This window comes from Alosa alosa, chromosome 1 (assembly GCF_017589495.1).
Source record: "Alosa alosa isolate M-15738 ecotype Scorff River chromosome 1, AALO_Geno_1.1, whole genome shotgun sequence".
Classification (NCBI taxonomy): Eukaryota; Metazoa; Chordata; class Actinopteri; order Clupeiformes; family Clupeidae; genus Alosa; species Alosa alosa.
In genome coordinates, this window is record NC_063189.1 from 32,633,585 (window position 1) to 32,642,043 (window position 8,459).

At 39.5% G+C, this 8,459-nt stretch overlaps 1 long non-coding RNA gene across 2 annotated transcripts; it reads right to left on the reverse strand.

The window, feature by feature from the left end:
- Positions 1-4,851: 4,851 nt before the first annotated feature.
- On the reverse strand, positions 4,852-7,969 carry LOC125294960. Of its 2 annotated transcripts, none has more exons than XR_007193598.1 (5): positions 7,551-7,969; positions 7,146-7,280; positions 5,806-5,939; positions 5,501-5,629; positions 4,852-5,126 (listed from the first exon to the last, which is right to left on the reverse strand). It is a non-coding gene; the product is annotated as an uncharacterized LOC125294960 (long non-coding RNA). The 2 variants fall into 2 exon arrangements; XR_007193597.1 differs by having other exon boundaries at positions 5,508-5,629; positions 7,551-7,964.
- Between the last annotated feature and the right edge of the window lie 490 nt (positions 7,970-8,459).

Sequence of the window (8,459 nt, forward strand, 5' to 3'; positions counted from 1 at the left end):
GGGAAGATGAATGATAATGTGAGGGATAGAGAGAAATAGAAAGAGTGATAGCCCACTGTAGCCATGAGCATGACATTGTCCAGACACATGGCAGAGTGTTGCCAGCTCATGCAGAGAGGAGCTGATGTCTCTCCAGCTCCATAGTCCAACCAAGTAGAGGCAGCACCTCGGACACTGTCCACCATCAGTGCCAGAGGACTGGGATCAGCTGATGAGCTGGGGCTGTTAATGAGCGCATCTGCTGAGTCCCTTTGATAACTCCCCCCTGCTTTCTTCACACTGTCCACCAAAGCCAGCGCTGGGGTACAATAATGACCCTGTCAATTTGTTGACAGTTAGCTTATGTCAAAATAGTCAACTGAACATGCAACTGCATACCTAGGAGAGCAGATGCTGACTACAAAAAAGTTTTTAAAAAGCCCCACTTAGTTGAATTTTAATGAAAATTTGAATTTTAACCACTATAATGTAATGACATTAAATATAAGTCATTGATTCTTGAGAGAAGGGACAAAACATGTCCCCCGTCTTTAAGTTGTAGTTCTGCGTAAACAAATAAGAAATTAATAATTGAAAAATACTTTAAAGGCTTAGTGGACCCATGTATACTTTTGTTTTATTGGAATTTCTTAAAATATAGTCGCTGTGTGAAACTGCTAAAACTAGTATTTAGAAGTGCAACAAATGTGTAAATATAACTATCAAATGAATTGAGTGGTTTGATAAAATGTCACATAATACATGAAGTGAATTTACATCATTATTATACATAAAAACTGCTAATCAAAGTTGTGTCTCTCAGTCAAATTTTGTTGTAAACCTGAATAACTCAGGCATATTATGGTCAGCAATAAGTATAAGTATATATACTCTTTTGATCCTGTGAGGAAATTTTGGTCTCTGCATTTATCCCAATCCATGAATTAGTGAAACACACTCAGCACACAGTGAACACACAGTGAGGTGAAGCACACACTAATCCCAACGCAGTGAGCTGCCTGCAACAGCGGCGCTCGGGGAGCAGTGAGGGGTTAGGTGCCTTGCTCAAGGGCACTTCAGCCGTTCCTACTGGTCGGGGTTCGAACCGGCAACCCTCCGTTTACAAGTCCGAAGCGCTAACCAGTAGGCCACGGCTGCCCCCAAACAGGCGTGCAGGAGGCACAGGGGACGTGGGGGATATGTCCCCCGCAGTGCTGAAGAGACGGCCGTCATCCCCCTCACTTTTGATAAGGAAAAAAAGCCTTATAGGTACACTAAATAAATAATAACCTATAGGGTTTGCGCTAACTATGTAAAACTCCCCATTAACAGCATCACATCACTAACCACAGCCATCTACAGTACTGTAAGACTGCACAATCTCATATTCACTCTGTTTGTCTACTAACAACCATCAAAAAATAATCCATCATAAAATAATTGCTTAGCGTAAATCCTCAAATTATGGCTGGGGTCTTTTGCAAAGCACAGCATCTTTATTTGAGGCAGGCTGGTATTCGAGGCAGGCTTTTTTTTTTATTTCTAACCTGCATTTAGACATGCGTTTTGTTTGGAGCGGTATAGGCCTACCGGTAGGCTATCAAAAGCATAACATTTTCGGTTTGGTTTGGGATTTAATTTACTTTTGGACTGTTTGATTATATTGCTAAATGTTGGGACTGATGGGCACACAAGGCAGCCATTCATTGAATAGGGCTTGTGCTGTAATAGAAACCTTTTTGCGTAGCCAAGTAGCCTAAATTGAGTTATTTTTTTAATTATGCATGATTTAGTACTTTTTATTAAATTCGTAGGCTGGAATGCCTTGAGTCGCGCAACAATTGTGTTTAAATGTTATAGGCTTCAGCCTCTGGCAATTAGCTCGAAAGGGGCGGCATGCAGTGTTGTAGTACTCGAGTCCGAGTCATTAGCTAAATTTAGAGACTCATGACTTGACTTGGACTTGAGCACTGAATGACTCGAACTTGGACTCGGACTCGTGCATTCGCACTCGCGATGACTCACCGAGGACTCGACTTTTTTTTGTAATATATCATAAGGCTATAATTGTAGTATGTCATTAGGCTATAATTTGCAATATGATTGTATTATCTAAATTATTTGTAATAGGCTATACAAATTTTAGTTCAAGGGAATGTTAGGCTACTGTTTCGTGTCATACATCGCAAGTCACATCATGATCACATGCAGAGCAAACTTACGTTATCTTTAACACCAAAATGCCTGGAGACATGGCCGCTGCTATTTCAATGTGCCAGGCTAATGCCAGGCAATATTAGTTCTCATACATGACATGACATTACCTAAGATTACACTCAACCTAGGCTAAACATCACACACTGCTGCTGGATAGCTGATCATCGTGACTTGGTGTTTTTCCTGACTGACGCGAGAAGCGAGGTTCCAGTCATTCATTTTCATTTGGGGCGTGACCTGCCGTGCTTCTGTCTGTTAACTTGCAGCAGGCTATTGTCGGATGAAAGAAAAATAAAATAAAAGTTTTTGCGATCAAGATATAACATACTTCTTAATTTTGGTGTCATAAAATATAGAAGCATAACATTAAATTGCCTAGTAGAGTGTCCATGTAGAGTTTCAATGTAGGCCTACGTGTCTTTTTTTTAATGACTTGGACTTGAACACTGGGGACTCGAACCTGGGCTCGGACTCTAGGCATAGTGACTTGACTACAACACTGGCGACATGAGAATGAGCTTGAGAACGTGTGTTGGAGACCCATGGTAGGAAAACGACTTTTATTTGCCAACCGTAGGCTATTAATCCAACCAACAATATAATAAAATATTAAAAAGAGGTGTTATTTCATTTACTTAAATTGAAACAATGTCTTCTAGTGCTGGTGGACTGATGGCAATTGTTGGTATGGTAGGCAATTGTTACCTCGTCTTGTATATGGGAACCTGCCTTTATTTGTCCGACTATAATTAGAATCAATCCCGGGCATAATTTGAGGATTTATGGTAGCCTAGTCTCCTGCTCAACATGACATTAGTATGGAAGAATATTAGACTCAAAAGTTTTGTACGTGTGTATCACGTTTTGAAACTGTAGAAATTATTTGTAACTGTAAAAATTAACTGTACAAGTAATTGTCAATATCACAAATATGCCCTACAGTTACAAATCTATTCTACGGGTACGGATCGGTTTTACAGCTACAAATCATATCCTACAGTTAAAAATATTTTACAATTACAAATATATTCTACAATTACACATCAATATTCTATGCACAAAAAGCTGCTCTACAGTTACAAATCTTTTCTACAGGTGTACAGACTTTTGCACCACCTTAGGGATGAGAAGTGTCTCATATGTATTGTGTGTGTGTGTAACAGGATTTGTAACTGTAAAAATGATTTGTGATTTAACAAAAAAATAACACGAACAATTTTAAGTATTACTCATATGTCGTTCACTTACAAATATATTCCACAGGTATGAAATATTCCACAGTTGCTGTCTTTCAATTACGAAACTATTCTGCCATTACAAATCTCTGCTGCTCGCACAAGTATTTTCTACAAGTATACAAATCATTTTGAGACTGTTCTGGCGCTTCCTGTTGAATAGCCAATGGCGATCCTCAGGTTTGGCTAGCCAACCATGAATCTCAGTCCACTAACCAATCACAGAGCAGGAGCAGCACCGTCGTCGTGGCTAGTTGTGTGGGTGCAACCAAACTTGGAGTCTACGCTTGGAGCACGCTAGCAGAGACGGGCTCCGATGCTAGTTTACTATATTCCTTGAGGTACATTGATAGTTAATACAGCCAGTGTACCTGATACACGGGGCAAGTCGTTAACAAAATGTTTCCCCTCTCTATCGGCAGTTATCTTTCGGCTGTTCCTAGGTAGTTAAGTTATCAATTTATTTACATTTCAAATGGGCGACTTCAGCTATGTTAATTACAGTCATCGTTTTACATTTCTGATGGTTTGTTAACTTTGATAATTTGCCAACTGTACCTGTGCAGATAAGCTACTACAAATACAATCATGCTTTTCCAGAATGCTCTCTTTCTACATAGTGTTTCAGTGTGCATGTAAATATGCATCGTTGTTTTTGTCTATTCATGTAGCCTAAGCCAGTGTTTCTCAAAGTGTGGTTCGCGAGCTGGCATGCTAAAATATAATAGGCCTATAGATGATTTGTTTGCGATGTTGAACAACTTTTATGTAAATCCAAACAGTTCTGTAACACTGCCTATGTAAGCTACCCAGTTTAAATCATGAATCCTCTGACAATAAGCAAGGTAATAAGCAATGAGTAGGCCTACTATTTTTTTTGTTTAGCTAGGTGGTCTGTGAGGTTTTTTTTATTTATTGGTTAAGTGGTCCTTGTTCTGAAACACTGATGTAATATCTCTTATCAAGGGCCTTCAAGATCACTCCACTGGATCACTGGACCATTATTTACATCAGCATGGAGAACATGTAGCCTACCACTGAATAGAAAAATACATCTCCTTCCCTCCTATATTTGTTCTTTAAAATGTGTTTTTTAGGTCTATTGTATTCTAGTCTTTGAACACCATTATTGTAGACTTCTCCCCTGTCCTGTCTGATAAATTTAAAATTGCATTTTTAAATATTATTCCCTAATGCAGGGATATGTGAACTTTAATAAATAATTTTATTCATTAGGGCTTACGTTTTTATCCAAAGCAACTTAGACATCAATTCTTACCAGAGCCAGTTTCTCAGAGCAAGTTGGGGATAGGTTCCTTGTGGCAGCTGAGAAACAAAATCACAACTTTTCTGGCTACTGCATATGGTGCACACATTGTAGTTAAATATACAACTAGGAAAAATAGCAATCGTCATACAGTTTCTCATTGCATAGTTTATTCATTGAACAACTGGAACTCTGGTCACCGTCTGAAACACTGAAATTGTTGACTATACTGCATTGAACTTGCAGAAAACAACACTAGATCAAGCCAAAACCATAATTGCTTTATTTCAGCGCTGCATTCATAGCTTCTTTGAAGGTGTCATACATTCTTGTCCCTAGGGGGAGTTTCAAAGTACAGTCGGCATTGCCCCTGCCAACAGACCATCCCGTCCAGAAGACCACCAGGTCTTTCAATGTCTCTAAAGAAACTGTAAGAATTAAAAGACAATATCAGAAAATACTTTTAGTAGTAGTTTGTTTGTTATACAATGCTAGCCTGGTTAGCGCTTCGGACTTGTAACCGGAGGGTTGCCGGTTTGAGTCCCGACCAGTAGGCACGGCTGAAGTGCCCTTGACCAGGCACCTAACCCCTCACTGTTCCCCGAGCGCCGCTGTTGTTGCAGGCAGCTCACTGTGCCTGGATTAGTGTGTGCTTCACCTCACTGTGTGCCGAGTGTGTTTCACTAATTCACGGATTGGGATACATGCCTAGATCAAATTTCCCTCAAGGGATCAAAAGAGTATATATACTTATACTATATACTTATAATACCACAAGAAAATTAGGAAATATGTGTCATACCACTTACAACGTATTGTCTGAGGTAGGCACGGCAACGTATTGTCTGAGGTAGGCTGTGAGACGGCAGTCTTCCATTTCATCTTCGTCAACCTCCACCTCATCTGGTCAAACCACTCTTTTCAAAATCATCTGCAACAAAAACAGTGTGCCCTGTTTGGAATACTATTGTGCACTGTACCATAGTCATGATGTACTTTATTCTGTCAGTTTGTTTTCCTCCATTTACAAATGTACCTTTGCAAAAAGAATGTGAGAGGATGTGTCATGCTTGCCATGTTTAAATTGCCATGCTTGAACATTAATACCTTAGGATCCATCAGAGATGAGACACCTTGTGGGAACAGAACTCTAGCCAGTTCTGGCCGTTCTGTTATCATTGGGAGCACCCTAGTATCCTGTAGCCCTCTTTTAAGGCCTGCTTTTCCCGTCTGCCTATGACCTGTTAAACGGATCATAACAACAATATTTTAACCTTGTGAAGAACACCTACCCTCCTTCCCCCAACATTCTAAATCCCATATTGCTATGAAGCATAGTTATGTTATACACCATTTGGAAGCTTGGACACTTGGGAATCCATACATCATAACCTTTTTCATGTCATCTGTATAGTGCTTTTCATTTTACTCATTTTGAGTAGGCCTAAACTGTTAAAAAAGGCCATCATCTCTGGCCCCAGGTTGATAAAAACAAAAGCAAGCTCTGATTTAGCCTAGTCTACTGTATGACTTCAACGAGGTGATCTTCAGTTTCGTTCTGCTTACAGTATCTCACTGCCACTGCAACGCCTTTGAATGCACTCCGCTGCCCTGTTTACAAATGCTACAGTGGACTTAAACTGCCACCTTGTGGCGATAAGTTGTAATACATTTCACACAGCTGTATGAATCACAGAAAACGCGAAAGAAGTGGCCACTTCTGAATGGGACCCACTGTATGTGGTAACAGTCAATATTTTTTTTCAAATGTGCTTCATAAACATACAATCCTGCACTGTGAAAACAAAAAAACATCTTAATTATACATCTCCCTTCACCCAAATACAATAATGAAGGTGAAAGGAAGTTATTAAGCCTTAATGGTGCTTTCTAAAGGGGGTATTGTCAAACCTGCTACTAAAATTACAGCATGAAGAAAGTCAAGGACACGCATGCCAGCTTCCACTCATCCCAGTATTAGATGACTGGTCTTAAATGAAAATGTATTGGCTGTGTTATTTCTTTTTTGTGGGATGTCCAATTTATATGTAGAAATGCACATTTGCAAAGGTGACTTAGTACGTTGTCGTAAAAGAGGCTCTCCTTTTGATTTTGCACTGCCAATGTGTCTCTTGTGAGAAAAATAGTGAGGATTACTGGTGTAGGTCCATGATTTATTTTATAATTAATTAATGATTATAAGCATGAGGCTCTGCCGTCTCCTCTTGTTTTAAATATATATAAATCAACACTTAATACTATTTTTACAGTACAAAACAACTGTATTCTGGTATCTAATAGTTTGTGAGGGGAAAAATATGTAAAAACTGTCAGTGAAGTTTATTTTAGCAGGACAGCAGGACTCAATGGCACCTTCTGAAAGTATTCTGAAAACAGGGGTACTGTTTGTACTTATTTTGCACAGAAAACAAACAGACTTTGCTTACCTCTTCTGGAAATGGCATGTGAGTACTCAGTGAACTAGGCTCAACTCACTGGTACAGAGGAACTCTAAATAGTCCAGGTCCAGAGGTTGCCTTTGAAGAGCCTGTTCCAGTCTGGTTTTCAGCCTCTCTAATAACCTACCAGTGTAGAGAGTAACTATAAATTTATCATAGATAATGATCTATCACTGACAGGAACCAACAAAAACGTTTGAAAATAAACTGACTTTTTAAGATAGAATAGTAGTGATTTCTCTTTAACTTTTACAAAATATAAAACATACACATCCGAGGATGTTGTTTTAAGTAGGAATACTGCCGTCAACAAGTTCAAAAGGTATGCTTTTTGAAACTCACATCGGGCGGCGACCTATTTTCATAGACAGTAAAATATATTTTATGACCCACCTGTGCTTCAGAAGGAGGCAGCAACTGGGGATCCATAAGAAACTGCTTACACAGAAGAAATAGATACATAGACAGATTAATATGATTGTCTACCAATGCCCAGCACTGTATTTCTGTATTATTTATTTTGTACCTTATGATCAGTCATGAAGAACCATCAGAAAATGCCAACATAGCCTAGCTGATGTTGACACCAGTTGGTATGTTTTGTCACACATATCAATGGATACTTATTATTAACTTATAACTAACTCCCTCCTAACTAACAGCAATCTGTTGAGCATCAAACCTACTACGGTTTTTCTGCAGTAAAGAGTTTCTGTTGCCTACTATAAGAGTTCATCAAGTCCAAAGTAGCACCTCACAATCTGGAGGTAGACCTGGAATACGAGGCCTAATGGTTAGCACACCTCTTGATAATAATGCTAGCCGCCTGCCTCGTTTTGCTGAGCCTACCTTATGACCGACTGACAAACTCCCTTAAAACTTTGACCGCATTTGTTACAAACTTGAAACAAAATGTCTTCAAAAGTATGTTGAGTGTTGTTATTTATTTCCATCCACACACTACATTTCCGTTAGCACTTGCATGCTGCTTAAACTGACAGACTGATTGAGTGGGATTTGGCTAACTAGCAGTAGCTTGCTATATATAATAGTTATTTGTCTGTTGCCCACATTAGTTGCCATTGATTGATCTCACCTCGTTGCCCCGTATATCAGGTACACTGGCTGTGTTAACAAGGAATAGTGGACATAGAACATGTCTGTGTGGTGTAGGCTACCAACATACCTCAAGGAATATAGGAAACTAGCGTGCTCCAAACGTAGACTCCAGGTTTGGTTGCACCCACAATATACCTTTATATGGCTCTGGTTGCACCCACAGACAACGACGGCGCTGCTCCT